General features: G+C 38.1%; 1 long non-coding RNA gene across 1 annotated transcript in view; it reads left to right on the plus strand.

The window, feature by feature from the left end:
* Positions 1–19,502, plus strand: part of LOC122746214 — a 137,837-nt gene extending 118,335 nt beyond the window's left edge. The window contains exon 3 of the long non-coding RNA XR_006355517.1: positions 19,421–19,502. This is a non-coding gene — a long non-coding RNA (uncharacterized LOC122746214). The remainder of the gene's footprint in view (positions 1–19,420) is intronic.
* The last annotated feature ends 5,038 nt before the right edge of the window (positions 19,503–24,540 follow it).

The raw sequence follows: 24,540 nt of genomic DNA on the forward strand, positions 1-24,540 counted from the left end.
TTCCTCATTTAAAAAAATTAACAGAAATCTATTTTCTCCTGGTCTCACCCTCTATTTCCCATTGGGGAAAAGAACTTTTTGTTTTTAAGCCAAGTCTTCCCCATTCTCTATGAATGTTGTTTTTTTTTTTTTTTGTGGGGCAATGAGGGTTAAGTGACTTGCCCAGCTAGTAAGTGTCAAGTGTCTGAGGCTGGATTTGAACTCAGGTCCTCCTGAATCCAGGGCTAGTGCTTTATCTACTGCACCACCTAGCTGCCCCTCCATTAATGTCTTTTTAATGTCTATATATTCATCCTTACTAAATTTCTTCTCAGTAGATTTAGTCTCTTCCAGTTTGTCAGATCTTTTTGGATCCTGATTTGTATTGCAATATGTAATTGTGACAGTGATAGTCTATAAAGCCTCTCAGGCTTTTTTTTTTTTTTTGACCTTTCTGAGATTCATAAGACCCATTTGCATCAGACTGCTTCTATTCTAAACAAGCCCCTTTCTCATCTTTTTTGGAGTAGACAATACATTGTACTCTGGAGTACATTTGTAAGCTGGAGGGACTTGTCAGTCAATTCCTAACTTTTTCCTTATGGCATTGGTGATATGGAACCAGACACACCTGAATGTGAACCTGTTCCCTTATATATAAAACACATGACACTTCCCTACATCACTAATCTGCCTTGGTGAGGAGAAGATGAAGAATCCAGGAGTCCTATCCATAAGCTAGCTGGATTGGATGAAAACTTTACAGGATATTGGTGTACCAAGTTTGAGAGACACTACTAGGAGGAACATTGCTGACTCCATCCTCCCAACACCTCCCCACCTACTGTGCCCTGATGTCATTGTACCAAAGGTTTCAGCTACCTCTTTGATTGTTATGGATGTTAAGGATTGTTTTGATGTTATGGATGTAATCATTGATAAAAATGTTTAATAGAAGAGGACCAAGGATAGGTCCTTGGGCCACACTACTAGACATCTTCCTCCTGAAGGACCATTTCTTAGGGATGTTGTAGACAGAATATATATTTAAGTCAGGGGTTAGACTAAATCGCTTCTAATGACCAATTTTTAGAGTCTGTGACTCAGTTTTTTGTCAGGGTCTATAGTTTCTGCAATGTTCCAATTTCTCCTTATGGAAAACTGAGACATTTTAAAAATCAGGCCAATATTTATGGGGTCCTTGCTAGATTGAATGGGGAACTGAATTCCCAGATTAGAAGAGCTCTATGCAAATGGAGAGAAGCCTGTGAAAATGCTTTGCCTTCATTCTGTTGTCCCTAGGGTCTTCAGAAAGAGGTGAGCTCTCTTAATGAAAGTCTCTTCTTCTAAGATAAAATATGCCAATAGAGTGAGATTGCGAAAGAGTCCTAAATGTGAATTTCATTTAAAATTTTAAAAGCCATTCTGTATTTAATTCACATGTCTGAAAATAGATGGATAGCAGTACCCCTTAAGAATTTGACAGCTGCTTATATTTTGCATATTAATTTATACACACATAATGAATGCAAACAACCATACAAATGCACTCATAATAATAATTATACTACTGATCCATATACTTTTAATTGAATGGTTTTATCCTGTTTTTTTTTTAATGTTAGCTACTTGCTTTGGATGTCAGATTGTTCTTACAAATCAAGGCATTTGGGATCTATGATCCCATGCGTTTTAGCAAGCAGATACTGTCCAGCTAGCCTTCCAGGGCCATAGGAGCTGTCTCATTTTCTGAGGATGCTCTCATCATCTTTGATTTATACGTGGTCTTGACAAGACCCAGTTCTGACCTAACATAGTTTGGGACAGGACACCGAAGCATAACAAAACCCAGAATTGCACATGGAAAGGAACTGGCACTCATTTCTAAAGGTCTCTGGACCTTTAAAAGAAATCAGTGGACTAAGTCTGAATACTCTGCCTGAGAGGTTGGATCATCACTGGCTTATTCGCCTTTTCCACTTCGCTCTCTGTCTACATTATGGGCATTTCAAAGTTTATAAAGGAGGCTGGATAGAACAAAAATGATAATTTTCACACTTATCAATGTGGGTGCCACAATGCACGTCTTTTTCGAAAAGGCTATTAACTGGAACCACTTGGGACGGATACAAAAGAGACAGTAGGGTTTGATGTTGTGGGGAGGATGTATTCACTATTGTGCATCGTGTTACAAATCTGAAGTACATTGATCCAGTCTCTTCCATTAACATTAGTGCTACAGTTCAGACTGGGCATTTCTAGATATAGCCTAACCAGTCATTTGTTTGACAGGGTCTATAGGACATTAAGGACCAAGGAACTGTAGCAGGAACTTGGTGATTTCTATGCAAATGGATATGAAATGAATAATATGCAGATGCCCACAGATAGAGGAAGATAATATATATCAATATCCTTTTAACAAATGTAAACTGTCACATAAGAATCAGAGATTATAATTAATTATTTGATTTAGCAAAGAACTTATTAAGCATTGCTTATGGGTAAGATAAGATGCAATGTGGAATAATGGATAGAGTGCATGTCAATTTCCTTTTAATAAGTAAAAACTTCTAGTAAAATGAAAGTTTATTGATAATTATTTAATTCAGCAAATAACTTATTAAGCATCAGTTATGTATAAGACAAGAATCAGTGTGCAATAACAGATAGAGTTTTGGTCTCAGAGTCAGGAAGACTGAGTTCAAGTCCCTCCTTAGACATATACTGTCGATATGACCCTGAACAAGTCACTTATTGTCTCAGTGCTCTCAAATACTAAGTTTCAGAGAAGAGACTGACCAGAGACTGACCTATATTGGTAGAGGGACACTTTTCCTTCAGGTAATTCCCTCTACCAATGCAATAATGGGTTAAGTGCTTATCCCTATCCTATGTGCACAACACTGTGCTAGACAGGGCAAGTACAAAGATAGATATGGCATAGGCTTTGTTTTCAAGGTGCTTATAATCTAATGGGGGAGGGAAGAAAGAAGGCCATATTAATAAATTACCACTGTATAATATGAATGTAAAAGATTAAGCCAGGAAAAATGCTAAGAACCCTCTGAGAAAGGAGAGATCCTTTCCTATGACTACATGGGAAGGGGGAAGAGCAGTCACAGTGAAGTCCATGGTTGTGTTGAGTCTTAAAGGCAGGGAAGGACTAAAAGTGGTGTAGATCATGAAGCCTTTCATCTCTATGTTGGGCTCTTACCATGTGGTGTCATTGACTTCTTATTTTTTTTTTTTTTGGTGAGGCAATTGGGGTTAAGTGACTTGCCCAGGGTCACACAGCTAGTAAGTGTTAAGTGTCTGAGGTCGGATTTGAACTCAGGTCCTCCTGACTCCAGGGCCGGTGCTCTATCCACTGCACCATCTAGCTGCCCCCCTGTCATTGACTTCTAATAAGGAAAGTCTTAGAATTTAGGAGTCATTAGGAACAATGAAGTCACTAGGAATACATAGTGATGGAAGAGCTCATTCTCACAATGGTAAAGTTAGTTTTACAGCTTAAATTAAAAAACAACAACTGTACCTAAGGGGGGAAAAAAAGTATCAAGTTACGCAGATGGACCCTATGGACTTCAAATAAATTGTTGGAGAATTTATCATTCTATTTTTTTTAACATGGGTACTCTTGTGAGATATAGTATGAAGTTGCATTGATCTCAGAATAAGACTTGGGGGTCTCTGGGTAATGATCTTATGCCAGTCATTCCATGTTACCCACAACATATTAAAGAAAAAAATTGAAATAGGATTTAATAAAAAAGCAGTCCTGAAATCATACTCATAATTTAGCATAAAGACCATTCAAAGACATTCCATATTATATGAATTCATAATTACAATTCATTAAAAAGTCCCATTGCCTTATAGGATCATAGATACAAAGAGTTCTCATTGGACAGCTAATTAAGTCCCCTCATTTTACAGTTATGGAAACAAGGACCAGTGACTTACCCAAGATTACACAGGTGACATCAATTACTCTCATAATTTAAAGATTTTCTACCCTGTGTCATTGTCTTAAACTTGATTATTTCCTTTTGAATAGTCCATTTTGTTGCTCTGAAATCACTGTCTCTGTGATTTCTCCACCTATTTCCTGGTATCTTTCAGAAGCTGTGAGCATTTAAAAGCTGTATAAGTAGAAAAGCCACAACTGTGAGCCGTGAAGTTTTAAGTATTGCTATTATGACATGAATTCACAGTGAACAATCAAAACAGAGATTTCTATCTGATCCAAGATGCAGGATAAAATAAAAAAGAATGATTGTTCCAGAGTATGTTCAGCAAACTCTTTCCCCTGCAACCCTACCCCCAACTCTAGGTTATACTGTGCTAATCAACATCATCAAACCAAAATAACATTACAATAGGAACCATAGGACCATCATTAAGGAAGAACCCCCGCCACCCACAAACCCACCCAACACACTACCTAAAGTTTGTTCATGTGATATAAACATAATGTAAATTTCATGCCTGGCTTCCTCTGCCCCCACCAAAGTTAGAAGATCCAGGAAGAAATAATCAGTTCAGTAACAGGCTTGGGAAAATTTAGATTCACTTTTGGCACTTTATCCCCCTCTACCAACACTTATTATTATTTTTTTTTGAAGAAGGGATTTTTTTTCAATTCAATCTTTCCCATACTCCTATTTAAAACCACTTATTGATTACATCTTAGGTTTTTGGGGAGATGCAAAGGTTAATATAACTGGGTCTTTTATTCCAAACAGCTTAATAGTTTATGGTGTTAGTTGGTGGGTAGAGTGGGAGTAAGGCAAATAAAAATATTTTAATGTCAGGCAGAACTGAATAATTGCTATAAGTGACACAATCAAGGTGCTATGGAGATTTCAATGGAAGGGGAGTGGAGGTGAGATTAGAGGAGGGTGAGTTGCACAGATGGACTTTATGAAGCCCTTAAGTGTGGTCTTGAAGCATAGGTAGGATCTTGATAGGCAGAGAACAACATTTTAGGTGGAGGGAACAGCATAAGCAAAAGTTAAGGGGTAGGTGAGTACAGAAGCTCTTCTAGAAAACAGTGAGTAGTCCAATCTAGCTGGAGACAAGTGAGTAGGAAATAAGGTTGTAAAAAGGAGGTTGGACCCAAATTGTGAAGTGACCCGAATGCCATCTTTGAGCATATCTCTGGCCCTTAGGTCTCTCGTTGTTAACACTGTCCACCTTTACTTTTGTTCTGTGGAAAGAAATATGTATCTCCAATGCCTTCCCTACTGTGTGGCCTCTGAAATTAGCCAAGAACCCCACTCCCTTTTTTTTGGTGAGGCAATTGGGGTTAAGTGACTTGCCCAGGGTCACACAGCTAGTGTCAAGTGTCTGAGGCTGGATTTGAACTCAGGTCCTCCTGAATCCAGGGCCGGTGTTCTATCCACTGTGTCACCTAGCTGCCCCAATAAAATATACTTAAAAAATAAAAAGTAAATAAAATCATAATTTTAAAAAATGGAGGAATTGATGAAGGGAACTTATTCCAATATTCTGTTACTCTTTATGGGAACTGATTGGTAAAATAAAAATGTCAGGAGAAATTAACCATTACATCTTAGAATCTTAAATATGCAACAGATTCCACTTTCCACTTCCCCCTTCCCCCTGAATATATAGAGTAGCCCTATTCTAGTTAACCAGGAGAGAATTTTGGGGGCTGGCTTCTGGCTATGTATAATTCATCTGCTGAGAATTGAATTGTTGGTTACTGAATTGAACTCTTCTACCATTCTCTTTCTGGTTTTGAAATGTGAGGACCGTTCTCAGTTACATATGGAGAGTTTGATAAATTAGTGTGTTGTGGGGGAGCAAGGGGGATGATGGCTGCCTTTCCCCTTATACAACTGTGATTGTATGTCTTACTTTGACATATATGCCTCTCTTCTTTTCTTTGACATTGGACCTTATCAGAAATTGAAAGACTTAGAGCCTGGTAGCAATGACAATGACAATGGTTAACATCATGGGCAAGAAGTTTTATTGGGCATTTTGAGCATTACCAGGAAACAGTTACTAATGCAATAATAAGAGTAAGATGGCACCAGGAGATCAAGCATGACTGACTGATTGGACAATGCCAATGGAGGCAAAATGTGACATAATTAATGAGCAGTTTTGATAAAAACTGACTTAGCTAGTAGAGATAAGTAAGCAACTGAATTCTGTTCCGGTCATTTTGTGATACATACTATGATTCTCTTATCATGGATTTCTTTGAGTAGAAATAAATTACCTGTTTTATCCAATTCATCCAAATAATTTTCTGTTCCTTGAGTACCTTTTAAACTTTCTCCTTGGGGGGAACCCTAGGCTAGCTTCAACAATAAAATTGTCCTTAGAATATATTACCAGGGTGGGAGTAGTAAGGCAATGAATAGATATGAAAATGGGAAGCCCAATCCTGTGAGAAGAGGTCAAGCTCCCCTAGTGGTGAACCAGATACACAACCACATCACCCGAGAGAAGACAGAGACTAGTATCCTCAGTCACTCTGATTCCCGGCAGGGGCTGCTTCTAGCTTCTATTGTAGAAATAAAGAGAAGACTGTGGGACATTGCCTATGTGTATAATAGACTTTGGAGAAGTGAATTTCAAGGAATTCAGAAGAAAAAATAGAGCTAGGACATTTTACTGGGTATTATGAATGGGGACTTGACTGAGGTAATGGTGCAGCTTGATTTTTCTTAGTTTTCTGCTTGTCTCTTCAAGTCTCTGAGAAGAGAGGAGTGGCTATATTGGAGATCAAGGGAAGGACAGCAGAGGTTAACTGTCTACCTTCCTCCTATGCCTGCAGATGACAGGTATTCTCTATGTGACTTCTCTATTTTTAAAATCTATTTCTAATTCTTTTTTGTTGTTTAAATATCAAATGATGACCAAACATAACTGTTATGTGATCTATGTTTATTTTTAATTGTATAAATGGGACTGTAGTGGATGCAGCTGATAGATGGCTGGGATTTGATGCTGAGAGAGAAAGACAGAGGCCTAACTCCTCTGTCTAAAATATAAGGGGTATTTAAAATCCTATCTTGGGGGCTTTGAGCTATGATAGAAAACTTGTAATATTGACTATTCAAACTTTTGATAAATTTTACTCAGGGGTTATGTATGATCATCAGGTTTGAAAAAGAAAAACAATAAAAAATGAGCTAGGTAGCTTATGGTCATCTGGTGAGGGGGTTGGCTATGTGTTAACCACTTAGTTTCCTTCCTAACCTCTCACAAGCATGCCCAGTGGAAAGGGAAACAAACATTTATTAAGTGCCTACTATGTGGCAGGCACTGTGCTAAGAACTTTACATATGTCTGATTTGATCTTTACAACTCTGTGACATAGGCGCTATTATTATCCCTACTTTATAGTTGAGGAAACTGAGTCAAACTGAAATTAAGTGACTTGATCAGGGTCACACAGCTAATACATGTTTGAGGTTAAATTGGAACTCAGGTCTTCCTGATTCCACTCTATCTAGCACTGTATCTATTGTACAACCTAGCTGACTGAGGAGTAGATTCATTCAGTGGGAGGAGAAAGGAATAAGGCATGGTCTGGGAAGAAAGGATATACTGCCCAATTATTCTTTTTTTTTTTTTTAGTGAGGCAATTGGGGTTAAGCGACTTGCCCAGGGTCACACAGCTAGTAAGTGTTTAAATGTCTGAGGCCAGATTTGAACTCAGGTACTCCTGAATCCAGGGCTGGTGCTCTATCCACTGCGCCATCTAGCTGCCCCCCCTACTATACTGCTCAATTCTAAAGGTGGGGACCAGAGAATGGAAGGTGCACTACTCTCCCTTTTGTTTCTACTTTCCTCCCTTAAACTTCCAAATTTTGCCATTCAAGGGCACCTGCTGGTTACATGTACATGTTCTTTCTCTTGTTAGAATATAAGGCATATTGATTTTCAGAAGGATATTTCAAACTGCAGACTCATGAATTAAATAACAATTCTTGGGGAAATTTTTAAATGGATTATTTAAAGGATTTTTATGAGCTTCAAGGCTTACCTAATATTCTGGATGATAGAACTGAAATGACAAATTGAGATGAAGGTTCATGTTTAATAAGTTGGAATTTAATGGAAATAAATGTAAAATCCTGCATTTGGGTTAACAATTTTTGTTTTTTTACGGTATAAGATAATGGTGACATGGCTACAAAGCAGTTTCTATTTTTGTGGGCTGCAAATTCAATAGGGTCCAGCAATGTGGCAAAGCAGTCAAAGAAGTGAATCTTAGGCTACCTTATTAAAAGTATTAGTGGATAGAGCACCGGCCCTGGAGTCAGGAGTACCTGAGTTCAAATCTGGCCTCAGACACTTAACACACATTTACTAGCTGTGTGACCCTGGGCCAGTCACTTAACCCCAATTGCCTCACTTAAAAACAAAAAAACAAACAAAAAAGTATTGAGTTCTGAGAATTACATTTTAGTTAAGGACATAAATAGATTTGAGTACATTTATAGTTGAGGGAATTCAGTATTACATAGGATGTTAAAGGGACTCAAAACACACACGCACACACACACACACAATACACCCTGAATCAGTAGAAGTAAGTATCTTTAGCTTGAAAAAATGATGATGTGAGGCAGGGACATAATTTAGTTCGATAAACATTTGTTAAGAACCTACTAAGTACAATGAATTGTATCCTTTTCTGGAGAAGATGCAAGGTTAGATGTGATGTGGTCCCTGTTTTCATGGAAGGTTTGAGGTTTGAAATTTATATATCTCCAGGTGAGAGTTTAATAAGATGTTATGACTCAAATACTCCCATTTTACCACTTACGGTCTGATAAATTAAAAAGTGTGGAGGGAGAAAAAGCCCTCATGGATTTCCTGGGGAGGAGGAGTGTTTTGGATTCACCTTGCCTCAGTTCAGTCACCTGATGGTATAGAGTAGATACTGGAACAAAATGAAAATCTCAGATGTGCTGTGACAGTTAACAAAAAGAGCTTTACTTAGCCATAGTGAGAGAAGGATGCCCAAGGATAGATGCTGAGGATATCTCTAATTGATTCAGCTGAGGGAAACTCTCTTGCTTGAGTTACCTATCTTAATCTCCCAGCCAAGCATCAGAGAGCCCACAGAGCTCAGGTGATCAGAAAGTGGCTTCAACAACCAGAACGTTTGGTCTCTTGAGCCAACTAAGACTTGGGGATGTGGTCTCAGGACCTTTTAAGGAAGAATTAGCCTAGGGTTACAATTGCTTAGGGTTACAATATTGTTCCTCCCACAAGGAATAATGCTACCAACACTGAATGAGAGACTAGAAAAAAGAATGTTTTTTTGTCCCAAGAAATTTCAATGAAAAGGCATTCTTACATCTCTGCTACTAGAGGGAAGTTGCCATAGCCATAACTTATTCCTTCTGGCTCTCCCTGTGGACCCCCCCACCCCCACCTCCACAAAGGAAAGTCTACCCTCTATACTATTTGATCCATAATAAACTCTTTCTCTTGCTATCTTTTTCATATATTTATTAGAAGCCTAGCTTTGTCCTGCAGATGAATCATTCTTGTTTTACCATTCTTACTTGGAAACATGTACAATTTAAGCCCCACTGAAAATTCAAAATGACTCCGCAGATATTGAAAATAACAATAAGTGCTCCAATTTGCATAATGAACAACAAAATTGAAACCACTTTAAACAGGTTGAACTCTGATCTTTATGCTTTATATCAAAGAAGGGTTAAAGGTGATTTGCATCCTTTCATTTAATCCTTGGATATATGGGTTTGTGGGTTTAATTTGAGGGCATATTTTATGAGAATGTAATAGGCAGCCAATAATTAGTTTTGGTCTATGATGGGGCTAGACTGAACAAATTTGGAGGTCCCTCCTACCTTTAGCATTCTCTGATTTTGATTTTTGTCTCTGGATGCAGTGTGCTTACTTTTGGAAGGCAATTCCCAATCTAACACTCAAAATTCCTTTTATAGGCTTCAGATTGTCCTGAAAATATTTTAGAGATGTGTACACTATCTTCAATATGTCAAGGTCTGGCAAGAGATAAGGAAACATTCTTGTGAGGTTTGGAAGGAACCTGGCAATTGAGGACTGTGACAGGTCATTAGAAGACCTCATCATCGAATTGTCTCAGACCTGCTTGCTCTTTAACTTGTACTGTGTTGTACTTACGTCATTACTGGGTATCCACAGACCTCTACAATACAAAAGGTACTCAATACATGTTTATTAACCAGATGAATATACAGTTTTTGACCTACATTTTGAGCAAGCAACCTGTGTTAATTTTTCTCTTCACAGTGACCACTGTATACTTTTTTTGCTCCATAGATTCTTTTTTTAAAATTAAAATTTAATTTTTTTCCAATTACATATAGTTTTTTTTTTGAGTTCCAAATTTTTCTCCCACCCTTTCTTCCCTCCCCCTTCCCAAGGCCAGCAAGAAATTTGATCTAGGTTATACATTATCATCATGTCAAATATATTCCCACATTAGTGGAAAAAACCCCCAAGAAAGAATAAAAAAGAACAATACCAAAAAAGGCAACAACAAAAGTGAAAATAGTATGCTTCAATCTGCATTCAGACTCCATAGTTCTTTTTCTGAATGTGGAGAGCATTTTTCCACCATCAGTCTTTTGGCATTGTCTTGGATCATTGTATTGCTGAGCAGAGTTAAATCTATCTCACTCAGTTGATCAATCACACAATGTTATTGATACTGTATACAATGTTCTCTTGGTTCTGTTCATTTTGCTGAGCATCAATTCATATGTCTTTCCACTTTTTTCTGACATCTATCTGCTTATCATTTCCTACAGCACAATAGTATTCTATTACATTCATATACCACAACTTGTTTAGCCATTCCCCAATTGATGGTCATCTCCTCAATTTCCAATTCTTTGCTACCACAAAAAGAGCAACTATAAATATTTTTGCACACATGAGTCCTTTTCCCTTTTTTTATGATCTCTTTGGGATACAGACATAGTAGTGGTATTGCTGGGTCAAAGGCTATGCACAGTTTTGGGCGTGATTCCAAATTGCTCTACAGAATGGTTGGATCAGTTCACAATTCTAGCAACAGTGCATTAGTGTTCCAATTTTCCCACATCTCCAACAATTATCATTTTCCTTTTTTGTCATATTAGCCACTTGGATAGGTCCTCAGAGCAATTTTAATTTGCATTTCTCTAATCAGTAGTGAGTGAGAAAATTTTTCATATGGCTGTAGATAGCTTTAATTTCATCATCTGAAAATTTCCTGTTTGTATCCTTTGACCATTTCTTAATTGGGGAATGACTTGTGTTCTTTTTTTTTTGCAGGGCAATGAGGGTTAAGTCACTTTCCCAGGGTCATACAGCTAGTAAGTGTCAAGTGTCTGAGGCTGGATTTGAACTCAGGTCTTCCTGAATCCAGGGCCAGTACTTTATCTACTGTACCACCTAGCTGCCCCAACTTGTATTCTTGTATATTTGGTTCAGTTCTTTATATATTTTAGATATGAGACCTTTATCAGAAATACTATCTGTAAAAATTGTTTCCCAGCTTTCTGCTTTTCTTCTAATCTTGTTTGCCTTGGTTGCTCCATAGATTCTGTCTTTGATCTGATCTTCCACTAGTAAGTCCTACTACCCAGCTAAAGCTACTATTTCTTTTCCTATGTACTTTTTTTGGTGGGGCAATGAGGGTTAAGTGACTTGCCCAAGGCCACACAGCTAGTAAGTGTCAAGTTTCTGAGGCTGAATTTGAACTCAGGTCCTCCTGACTCCAGGGCTGATGCTCTATCCATTGCACCACCTAGCTGCCCCCTCCTATGTATTTTCAGCTAGCATTTTTTTTTTTGGTGAGGCAATTGGGGTGAAGTGACTTGCCTAGGGTCACACAGCTAGCAAATGTTAAGTGTCTGAGGCCGGATTTGAACTCAGGTCCTCCTGACTCCAGGGCTGGTGCTCTATCCACTGCACCACCTAGCTGCCCCCAGCATAAATTTTTAAAATGCATTAAAAATATATAGAATTTCAAAGATGAAAAATTAAGTGAAAAATATAAATCTGTATTTTTTCCCCATCCAAGGTCACAGACTGCCTGAAATCCATCCATGAACCCCTTAGGAGTCTATGGACTTTTGGTTAAGAGCCCCTGACATAGGCCCTCCTGAAATCCTCTCTTGGCAGTTGTTTCCACATATATTCATATTAATTAATTGTTCTTATAAAACTCATGAATCTCTAGGAGGTACAAGAAGGAAGCTTAACAATGACAGACTTTAAAAATCATTATAGCTCACATTCTGATTTCATTGTCTTTTGATTCCCTACTTAACTATATCATTATACAATAATTAAAACAAAATAATAGCTAGCATTTATATAGTTCCTAGAATGTGCCAGTCACTGTGCTAAGCACATTGCACATATTATCTCATTTGACCACAACAACCCTGGGAAGTATGTGCTATTATCATCCCCACTTTACAGTTGAGGAAACAGAGGCAAACAGAGGTTAAATGACTTGCCCAAGATCATATATATATATATATATATATATATATATATATAATGTCTGAGACTGGTTTTGAACTCATCTTTCTGGCTCTAGGTCCACTACACCAACTAGCCACCTCTTTACATCAAAGTAATTTTGATGCCTTTTCATTATTGATCCTATTGTTCAAATATTCCAGTGACCACAAGAAGAAATTTCAAGCACTCTCAACAAGGAAAAGTTGGAAGGGAAGTGTGTGAGGGCAGATGGGTTGTTGACCTGTAACTGATCAGCATATCAACTCTACTTCCAGAAAAATGAAAGTGACAAGCTTTCACAGAGGGAACATCAGCTAGTGTGTTTCCTGGCAAATGGCAACCACAGCTGCCAGTGATGGTGGTATACCTTCCTTCTTCATCAAGGATGTTTCTGTATCTTTTGTTGCATTATGAGCTAGAGCTGTTTTGTCCTCTTTACTGAAATAGGAAATTGTTCTGACACCTCAAACTGGATTTAGAGTCAGAGAACTTTACTTCAAATCTTGTCTCAGATACTACCAGTATGACATTAGGAAAATCTCTTCATCTTAATCTTCAGTTTCCTCAATTATAACATGAAGAAGTTAGACTTTAATGTCCTTTCCAAATCCAATTCCCATGATCTTATGGTCCAGCAGCATTAATTTCAGTTTTTATTAACTTTTCACAGTGGTTTGTAATCTGCTATTATTTATTCAGTTAATAATTTTGTTAATTCAGGATCAATATCTAAAAGATGATAATACAGTTGAGTGCTGGAATACATGCCTTTGGGTGGACTATAATAGAAGTGTGTTACAGTGGATAAAAGGTTATACTTGAGGTCAGGAAGACAAGTTCAAATCTAGCCTTACTACCTGTGTGACTCTGGAGAAGTCACTCAACCTCTTTGATCTTTAGATATCTCATTTGTAAAATGAGAAGAGGAGAATGGTTTAGATTTCTGACCTCTAAGATCTCTTTTAACTAGCTCTAAATCTATTATCCCATTTATACCAAAATAATGGCAGTTGCCATTGCTATATCACCTTGAAAGGTTGTTTTTTTTTAAATCACTTTTCACAGAGATTCCAAGCTGAGGCTCATCACCACTGTAGGATGAAAGATGAAGGAATCAATAGATGAATGAAAAGGAATTTATTATGTGCCAAGCACTGTGCTCTGTGATGATGCATTTTTTAGTCACAGCAACTCTTGAAAACAGAAGGGTTATAAGGAGAGGCATAGGTGGAGGGAGCCACACACCATTATCATTGGATATTCTTGAAATAGTGAATTAAGAAGCATTGTTATACATAATCTCCGCTTTCAAGGTTAGACTTCATATTCAGTGTGACATATTTGAAGGGGAAAGAGGAATTCATAAAGGGAATGATGAGCAAGAGAAAGCAGAGGAGACAGACATGCCAGATGGAGAAAGGTATTCTGGTCCATGAGAATAAGAACCATATGGCTTTGTTTTTTGTTGTTGATTTCACTTTCTTAACCGCACCATGTTTGTAAAGTTTGAATCAGCACATGCAGATATCATTGTCCTTCCCTCCATCGTCAAACATGATGCTCCTGATAGTGCTTGCTATCTGTGTATTATGAGGGGGTTGTAAAGAGTGATATATAGGCAGTAGTCTTTCTGACTGAGGCTACAATAATACAGGAGTCACAGCTTGTAGGGTCTGCGACTGTTTATTTTTCCCACTCTTAGCTTTGTGTCTTTCTTTCCTTTTGCTCCAAAAGGACCACCTCAGTTAGACTATCACCCATGGAAGGCATTTAATGAATGTCAACTGTGTTGAGAAGTTCTGTGCTAGAAATTCTGGGCTGAAGCAAAGGAGATAACCAGGACATGTTCTTGAGTTGCTGTCTACCTTCAGGGCTTTTCCACTTTCCATTATTGTATTGCATTATTTGAAGCTCTGCTTCAGTGAGCCATTGTAGTTTTCTTTTTGTCTACTCTATTTATTCATCCAATAATTATTAAGTGCCTAGTAATGTATAGTACACTCTCTGCCCCATTTCATCTTGCCATGAAAGAATTGTTTGAATATTTTGTGGTCATGCATTGTGTGCACAACAAAGTTTGTGAAACTTAAACTATTTCTCCCCCCACAAAAAAAATAGATACATAGAAGCACAAATGTTTAGAATCTTTGATTTAAAAATACCATAGCAGGACACAGTTGGGCATAATGGATATCAAGAAGACCATCATTGAAACTTCCTAGATATGGGATCATGGGTAAGTCACCAGAACTTCAGTTTGTTGACCTGTAAAATTGGGAGAGAGGCCATAAAGAGTTAATAGTTATAAATATATTTTAAAAAGCTCATATATTTAAGAAAACACATTCAAGCTCATATGTGTTTATGTAATCATTGTTACTACTTGTAAGGTACAAAGAGACAGTTGATTTTTCCAGCCTTCTACTTGGAGGTTATAGAAGACACAGCTAGATGGTGCAGTGGGAAAAGTGCTGGACCTGGAGTCAGGAAGACCTGAATTCAAATCTGGTCTCAGCTACTAGCTATGTAACCCATGGCAAATCACTTAATCTCTACCTGCCTCATTTTCTTAATTTATAAAATGAACTAATAATAGCATCTACCCTCCATGGTTATTGTGAGGATAAAATGAAGTAATTTTTGTGAAGTTTTTTGTGAACTTTAAAGTAGTATATAATGCTAGTTATTATCATTATTATTATTAGCAGTCATAGTAGTAGTATAAACCTTTGCAGGAAAGCTCTTTGCATGTTTATGCAGAGCAAGAGTGGGAAGATTCAGCTTTTTATTCACCCTCAGATGAAAATAGTGACTAGACAATTTTCCATACAGCTTTGGAAAGTAAATTATCATTCTCTGAAAAGCTCAGAAAGAAAAATGATTTTTATTATTAATAATAATGGCTATATACATGTCACTTTATTAATCTGAAACATTTATTAATCAAGATGCTGGAGAGGATAAAAAGTTGAATTATTATACCATCATTGTACTCCTGGAGTTTATGAACATACTTAAACACTCAAATGGATTATTGATTATTGAAATGGTTCTTCTAGTAATTCAGATTACCTACCATCCATTCATAACTGTCCATCCTTTATGATTCTTGTCCATGTTCTACCAGTTTTTCACAGGCATCCTAATATGACACAGAAATAACTGAGGTAATATATATAAAAGTACATAATATATATATATATATATATAGTATATAAAATATAAAAGAGGTATAAGCAAAGTGTTACCTGAAGTATGAACAGGTCGCAATGGTGTGAATTATATACTGGTCTGGGAGCGGGGAATGGGGAATGAAAAGAAACTCTATGGAAGATTGAGAGAATCCAAATTGTATTTTAAAAGATTTAATGGATTACACAAAAACCTACTCTGATATCTCATTGATGTATGGAGATGACCTTAAGTTCTTGAAGGCTATATCCTCAGACTCTATGGTCCTGTAGATTATACCATGCTAGAAAGATTCTGAGTGTGGCTCTGACAGTAGACCATATCTGTTTCCCAAGGACCATTCTATGAAGAGGCATATCATTAGAAGGTTGCTCAGTTGGTGATTCTTTGGCCCTGGCAATGTACGAAACAAAGAAATTTACAAAATGACCTTGAGTCCTATACAACTTTCTTTGATTTATGTAGTGATAGTTGCAAAGTAGAAGAAAATGAGGCAATGGTGCTAAGAATCATAGTTTTTATACTGCATAAATCTGAAAATCCAGTTCAATTGTATCAATTTTGACATTCAGATTTTAAATATAACCCAAAGAAGGAAGTTTTACCTCTTAATGGAAGGAAGGCTCACAATACACCTTAGAGAGGAGTGAGTTGAGTTGTTTTTCTCATGCCCCCAAAGGTAACAAGCAATAATATTTCATGGAGGTATTTGATTATGTCATATTATATTAATGAGTATAAGTAAGTGTACCAAGACCATTAAGCAGATATTTGCTGCTTATGAACCAACATTGGTCACAGAGAATGAGGAGGTAGAAAATGTCCTTAACACCCTCCAAATTAAAGTGGTATAAACTTTGATATTTATACATCAGTGTTTGGGTGGGAATAGGTGTCGATGGCAAGAAATATCAGAAAGCATGATTCAGGGAAAGGAAATGGGAGAGAGGAGGTCATGTAGACTATGAAGGAGTCTCATCTTTTCTTGAACAAATACTTTCTTTGATAAAATAATTGGTAGGGTCTGGACATCATGGTCAACAAATAACATCATAAAATAAATAGATTATATTTTAATTGACGCAAAAGACTTACTATTGCTGTGTAGACTACAAGTGTTTGACCTATCTCATTCCTTTTCCATGTGTAACAATTGGAATGACGCCACCTGCTGGAGACTTATTGTAGAAGAGTTCCGCCCATGAAGTGAAGGTCTTTGAGGGCAAGACCAGGAGTCTTTTCTTTGGCATCAAGAAGTGACGTTGGGTAGTGGGAGGAAGAAGGAAGAGACTAGTGTTCTGTCTCGGGCTTTCCTTTGGACTCTGGTGGAGAGCAGAGCTAGAAATATGCTCTCCCTTTAATAGATAGGAATCTAGGCCTTTCTCTCTCTCTTTACCAAATTCTTATTCTCTTTAATAAACGCTTAAAAGTCTAACTCTTGCTAAAGCTTATAATTTATTGGTGACCTCTCATTGGATATTTTAGACAGACTAGCTAGAATTTTAGCCCTTAACACATGAATCATGCTTTCTAATAAGTCTGGGTACATTCAGACCACAGACTTGTCAGAGAACAGATCAAAATTAAGTAAATGGCTTAAAGAAGGAATAAGAGAAATAGATATCATGCCATTTAACTAAATATTGAACTGTTTAAAGAAATAAATGATAAGTAAAAATGTTGATGTTGTTCAGTCATGTCCAGCTCTTCAAGACCTCATTTGGGGTTCTCTTGGCAAAGATACTGGAGTGGTTTACCATTTCCTTCCGTGGCTCACCTTACAGATAAGAAAACTGAGGGAAACAATGTTAAGTAACCAGGCCTGGCACTCTATCAACTGTGTCACCTAGCTGCCCTAAGTAAAAAATGAGTAATGGACAATAGATGTAATATTAACATCAATTATAATAATCTTATATGCATGTTTAATTACTTTTTAATATTTTTTCACACAAAGAGAACCACAAGAACTCAGAAAATACCTTAATAAGCAGACATGAGTTACTTGCCTAATGGAGAAGATGAATCTTACAAAGAATGATGATGGATTATTATGGGCAGCATTGTATCATAAAACATAGAGAAGCAATGGAGAACTAAACCGTTCAAATAAAGATTTACAAGGAAACTGCATAAAACAAAGATATAAAAATGAGTTGAATGGATCGAATATCTGTGCTGCTAGCAACATAGTTTTGAAGGCATTGAGGGATCACGTTTACAAGGTATCTGAAAGAGGAGAAGATATCAAAGGCATGGGAAAAAAATTCTTGGACCTTGTTGATGCTGAAAAAGGCAACCGAGAGAACATTGACCATACAAACTATTTAGAGACTCATATACACAGAAAATAAAGTAATCTTTAATAAGGGAATTAGTGTGAAACAAGCAAATTTTCACAAACCATATTTTACAATGGACTATATCTTTGCTATCTGCAGTTGACTGAAAGACGTGAAGAATATAAGATCTCATTATGCTTATTTTTACTTATTTTTTAGAAATTGATTGAGAAGGATAAAATACCACCTCAAAGCCTCTCTTCCACAAAAATTGTTTTCCCTCCATACATCAAAAAATTTTAAGTCAGTCAGTCAGTCATTCAGTCAGTAACTATTAAGTACCTGCAATGTCCAAGGAACTATGTTAAGTGCTGGGGTTACAATGAAAAGGCAGTCCCTACTCTACATAGGGAAGCCACTAGAATTTAAAGGGATAGGAAAGGACTTCTTGTAAAAGATGTAGGAACTGAAAGCAAGTCAGGGAAGATTCTTTGAAATAATCTTACCTGTCCCTTTGTTCATAAATATGAGGCAATGCACAAAACAGGGAGATGCAGACCTGCCAAAGATGTTTGCCAGTGTGATGGAGAGCCAATGTAGAAGAAAGATTCCCCGAGGATAGTGATGCTCTACAGGTGTTCCTCTTTGGCTATGTTATAGAAATGCTTTTTTTATTTCTTAACTTCAGAATAAAATAAACACAATTAAAAATGTCATTATAGTATTTGCATCAATTCCCAGAATATTATAAACCTTTTGGAAGAGATCTAGAACCACTGAAAAGAAATTGGTCTCACCTTTCATATAGGGAAAGCCAAGAGGATGAAGAATGAGTATTGCCTAGGTTATGACATGTAGTATGACAGAGTATTGTGCTGCTTCATCAGTATGTGTATCTGGAACAGACAGTACAAATCAAAAGGGAGTTGGGCCCAGAATTGAACAAGAAAAGGAGGGCAGGTTGTATTGCCTTCAGGAAATTGTAAAAGTCCTTTTGTGACCTCAAACTGCTCTCAAAATCAAAGGTCCATCTTTTAAATACCAACACTCTATCAGTTTTGCTGTATGTCTAGAAGACAGGAAATATAACAATCTCTGAAGAATAGAAGGTGAATTTCACACAGAAAGCAATGAAGAAGATGATGGTATTGTGAATAGACTATCACATATAAGATGAACAGAAATAAAAGATATCATTCGGAAAATGTATAGCAAGAGAAGATGGGCTGGTCATAGGTTAAGGGTCAGGGATGAGAGATGTGGACAGCCAGAGTACTCCATTGGTAACCTCATAGTGTCAGCAGAAAATGAGGAAGAACTCCAGTGCTTAGCATAGTGGTAGACACATAGTAGACCCCTAATATGTTTATTGATTGATTGAACATCTTTGGTTGACCTCTTATTTTTTTTTTTTGGTTGAACTTATGGGAGAACAGGAGCAAGAGTAATACCTCATGGACAAGCACGGATGAGTTGTTATCTGCATCATCTTAAGGAACCTGCGAATGATAAAATCAAAGATCTATTTGAGAAAGATAAAAGGATGAAGACTGAATATTTAACAGGTAAAATGGGGGAAAAGGTGTACGTTCCAAACCTACTGAGCAGCATGAATAAAGGCATAGGGTCAGGAATGCAAAGAGTGTATAGAAAATTATGGCATATAGAAAAGCCTGTCTGGAGTGGAGAGTGTGTAGATGGCTCTGAAAGGCACATTAAGGTATGTGACCTTAATTCAGTAGGCAATTAAGGCCTATTGTAAGATTTTGAGCAGATTAGAGACATTATCAAATCTATGAATAAGGAAGATTAGTCTTGCAGCAGTTTGAATGATGGATTAGAGAATGGGGAGCGATGGGGGTTGGAAGTCCTATTAGGATGCTGTTGAAATCAGTGAGACAGGTGGTGAGTGGTAACAAGGCCTTGAACTTTGGTGGCGACAGCATGAATGGAAAGGAGGGACAGATGCGAGAGATATTATGGTGGTAGAATGAACAGGACTTGGTAACTAATTGGATAGGATAAGCATATAAACAGTACATAATTGCTGGAAAATAATACATAATAAAACAATATCCAATGAATGACTTCAAGCTTGCCAATCTCCTAGACTCTACAAATCTCTCAGACATATGATGGTCTGGACTTAAGATTTCTGGGAAATGTACACTTTGAATTCTCTTAGTTCTACAATGTGCCCAGGATTTCCAGGGCATTACTAACCTTTTTTTTGATGAAGAGGTGGGAACTTTGGAGAAACTGATTTGGGGGCTCACCGCACAGGAAGGGCAGATAGGAGGACCTACAGATTCACAGAATCACAAGATCAAAGATTCAAACCTGAAAGGATTCTGAATCCAACCTTCTCCTTTTATAGATGAGAAAACTGAGCAAAGAGAGGTTAAGTGACTTGCCCATAGTAAGGTGGACTTGTATTTTTGACTCTCCCTGGGGTGATGGCTGACAGAGGCCTTTGACTTCTTCTGGCTCCAGCCGGTCCATCACCGAGCAGGGTTAGTAGATTGAACATCTGGCTCTGGTAAGGAGAAGCTGTGGTATCATCTTATCCTCTACTTGACCTGAATTATAGTCTTCCTCTGTGGTTGCTGCCTCATATGTTTCCTTTTTTGCCTCCCCCACCCCCATCCAAAACCCCACACCAATACTTTAAGGAGAAGAGAACTAGCAACCAGGACATCCAAAAAGGCTTGGCATAGCAAATGACTCAAGCTGAGACTTGAAAGAAGCTTGAGGACACGGCAAGTGATTGAAAAGAGAGTAGGTGGTGAGAAAGTAACAGCATTCTGTATGTTGTAGGCAGCCAGGTGGTTCAGTGGTTCAGTACTCTGGGCCTGGAGTCAGGAAGACCTGAGTTCAAACCTTGTCTCAGATACTTACGAGCTGTAGGATGCTGGGTACATCACTCAACCCCTGTCTTCCTCAGTTTCCTCAACTATAAAATGGAGTTTGGTTGTTGTGAGGATCTAATGAGATATTTGAAAAGCACTTAGTGTAGTTCTTGACACATAGGAGGACTATATAAAATGTGAGCTCTTAGATATGGACAGATTTTTAAAAAGAAGCTTGCCAGTCAGTGAAAAGGAAAAAAATATATGGGATGTTAGTTGGAAGGGTTGTGTGAAGGGTTTTTTGTTTGTTTGTTTTTAAGATCGCAGAGATCTGAATATGTTTGTAAGAACATAGGGATAGACTGAAAATGGTTAAGAAAGAGATGATTGTTGAAGTAGTCTAGAGGAGACATGAGGAGCTAAGATCAAGGGCACAGATTTTCACTGAGTCTTAGCAAGAAGTCAAAATGCTTCTTGCTCTGAGTCTGAAGGAGGAGAGGATGACTGATGGTGTAATGAAGTTTTGAGCAGTGGAGGGGAGTTGAGGATCTTCTGTGTGATGACCTCACTTTTATCAGTTAAGTAGAAACACAAACAATGGGGGAGAGGGAGGACTGGTCAATGGTAGGGGGAAATATTCAGAGTTTGTGGAGTGTGTTTTGCCTGGTTGCCAACCCAAGTGGTAGGCTTTGTGATGATGTGCTATGGAGAGGTCCTGCCCCTGGTTCTGAGTATGTACAAGTATTCTGTGATTGCTTCCTTTCTGCTTAATGCATAGTGATGAAGAGCCTTTCCATTGGTTGCAGAGCTGAAAATGAGCATGTGTATGCATGTGTGTGTGTGTGTGTGTGTGTAGGGAGGAGGGCTTGAGCTCTTAAGCATCCACCTGGTCAAGTTACATGGTCTTGAACACATGGGGGCCTGATGCCTCACACTGTTAGTTCAGGTTTGCTATGATGAAACACCAATAGGTCCACTTAACAAAAGCACTTTATTTGGCTATGTCATAGGAAAAGATGTCAGTAAGGAAACAGCAGTACTTAGCTTCAGGCCTTTCTTACCTCTTTATGGAAATGCATGTGGTCAGCAAGGAAAGGTATGAGGATTCGTGTGGATCTTGGCACCCACCAGGTCTGGGAGGTCAGACTCTACATTGGTAGGATTTTTTTTTAATGCCCTTAGGTGACCAGGAAGCTGTATCAAGGGAGATGTGAGCCTAACTCATATTGAGGAGAGGGAGAGTATGGGGCAAACTCTGGTGAATATTAGTCCTATCACAAGATGACACTTGTTTCTTCTGTCTTGGTTGTATTTCATTCTTTCCTGATTTTAGGTGAACAAGTGTAGGAGATAGAATGGATTGAGTTACAAACTTGAGTGCTTTGAAATGTCAGAAAAGCTAGAGGTCCAAAATCAATCAATCAATAATCCCTTAATCAGTAAACATTTATTAAGCCCTTACTATGTGCCAAACACTTTGCTAAACTCTGGTCCAGAACAACCAGAGGTTCAGGAACTGCATTGGCTCCTAGTGAGGGCCATGCCTGACAAGTGACCTACTTGACCCACCACAGCAGTGAATCAAAATGACCATGGAGACACCATGTCCAATTAGAAAGGGAGTGACTTATGCATGGACCATACCCAGAAATGCATTTGTGGGAGTGATGTTTGTAGCAGCTATTTAAACTTTGAGCCCACTTTCCCAGAGGAACTGATGTGTCAGAGGGGAGAGTGTGTTCCAGTTTTGGGAGATTGATTTGGACTTCAGTTTGTACCTTGTTTCTCAAAAAAACCTCTAAAAGTTTATTTATGTTAACAATGTAACTTCAGTCGGTATTGATGGTATTTAGACTATATCAAATGGCACAGTGATCATGGGGAGACAGTAATTGGCACTGGCAAAATAATATTGAAGCACTAATTGTTAGTATCAACAATACTGAGGAATAGGCAATTGATATGGGGTCAGGGGAACATACCAGTGGGGACCCCAGCCATTAGCATCAGAAGAATCTTGAGAGATGGAGTAATATCCCTGTTCTGGGGACTTAGTCCACTAGTCTGAGTAAGAGTTTAGATGATAGCCTCAGATGATTAAAATCTGATGTATGTGTTCTTACCTGCCCCCCTCCCCCTAGCGTGTGTGTGTATGAAACTAGCTAGGAATTACTTATATATTAGGGGCTTCAGCAACAGTTTAGGCTTTTAAGATTTATTGAAGTATATCAGAAATTGAGAAAGAGAGAGAGAGAGAGAGAGAGAGAGAGAGAGAGAGAGAGAGAGAGAGAGAGAGAGAGTCCTACTTTAGGTTAACCTGCTGTATTTCTGAGGGATAAGACTGTGGTTGAGGACTTAGGGAGAGAGGAAGTAGTTTTGGAGCTTTTGGTGTGTAGAATGACATAGGAAGACAATAAAAGTAGGGTAAGAAAGAATGTGACTGGAAGGGTCTAGGTGGTTTTATGACATAAATTTATAGTGGATAAAATTAGCACGAGGTAATGGCTTTGTGTTGCTTTATAGTTGAGAAGCAGAAAAAGTCTGGCAATTATTCAATTCTATTTTTTTTTTTTGCGGGGCAATGAGGGTTAAGTGACTTGCCCAGGGTCACACAGCTAGTAAGTATCAAGTGTCTGAGGCCGGATTTGAACTCAGGTCCTCCTGAATCTAGGGCCAGTGCTTTATCCCCTGTGTCACCTAGCTGCCTCCCCAATTCTATTTATAAATGCTTTTTTCATTTAAAAAAATCATTGTTAATTTCCCCATGACTTTACCCCTCCCCCAAACCAGTCAGTCAAGCATTTATTAAGTGTCTATTATATGTTAGGTACTGCACTAAGTACCTGAGCAAAAGTCAAAGGCAGTCCCTGCCCTTGAGCAGCTTATGCTATGTATAAAATAAACAGGAAGTAATCAACTGAGGGAAGTCACTAGAATGAAGAGGAAAGACTTTTGTAGAAGGTGGGATTTTGGTGGGCCTTGAAGAAAGGAATCCAGGGGAAAAAGATGAAGAGAGAGTATTGTAGGCATGGGGAATAGCCAGTGAAAATGCCCAGAGCAAAGAGATGGAGTGTCTTGTTCAAGGAACCACAATGAGGCTAGTGTCACTGGAACACAGAATGTGGGGGGTCAGGAGTGTAAGAAGACTGGAAAGGTAGGGGTGAAGCTAAGTTATGGAGGACTTTGAAGACCAAATAGTAATGAGGGATATTTAAACAAAAAACAAAAGACTCATTGGCCATGACCAACACCAAATGCCCTTAATCTTTAGATCCCCCCCCCCCCCCCCCCGCCCCGTGAGAGAAGTGAGGTATTTATCACATTATTGTTCTTTAGTCAGTATTGCTCTCTGCCTTCTTCAGCATTCTGATGCTTTTTTTTTTTTTGCGGGGCAATGGGGGTTAAGTGACTTGCCCAGGGCCACACAGCTAGTAAGTGTCAAGTGTCTGAGGCATTCTGATGCTTTTTAATTTCCAAATGACCTCCTCATCCACAGTCTTTTTTTTTGTTTTCATGGTCATGAGTCACTCTCTCTGTCTCAATCTCTGTCTCTCACTGTCCACTTCATTCTTTATCATTCTATTCAAATATTTCCAAGTTTCTCTGAATTCTTCATATTCATTGTCTCTGATGGTGTTATAAATATTTTATTACATTCATATACCATTTTATGTTCATCCTTTTCCCAGTTGATGGGCACCTATTTT

Source organism: Dromiciops gliroides, chromosome 3, assembly GCF_019393635.1.
Source record: "Dromiciops gliroides isolate mDroGli1 chromosome 3, mDroGli1.pri, whole genome shotgun sequence".
NCBI lineage: Eukaryota > Metazoa > Chordata > Mammalia > Microbiotheria > Microbiotheriidae > Dromiciops > Dromiciops gliroides.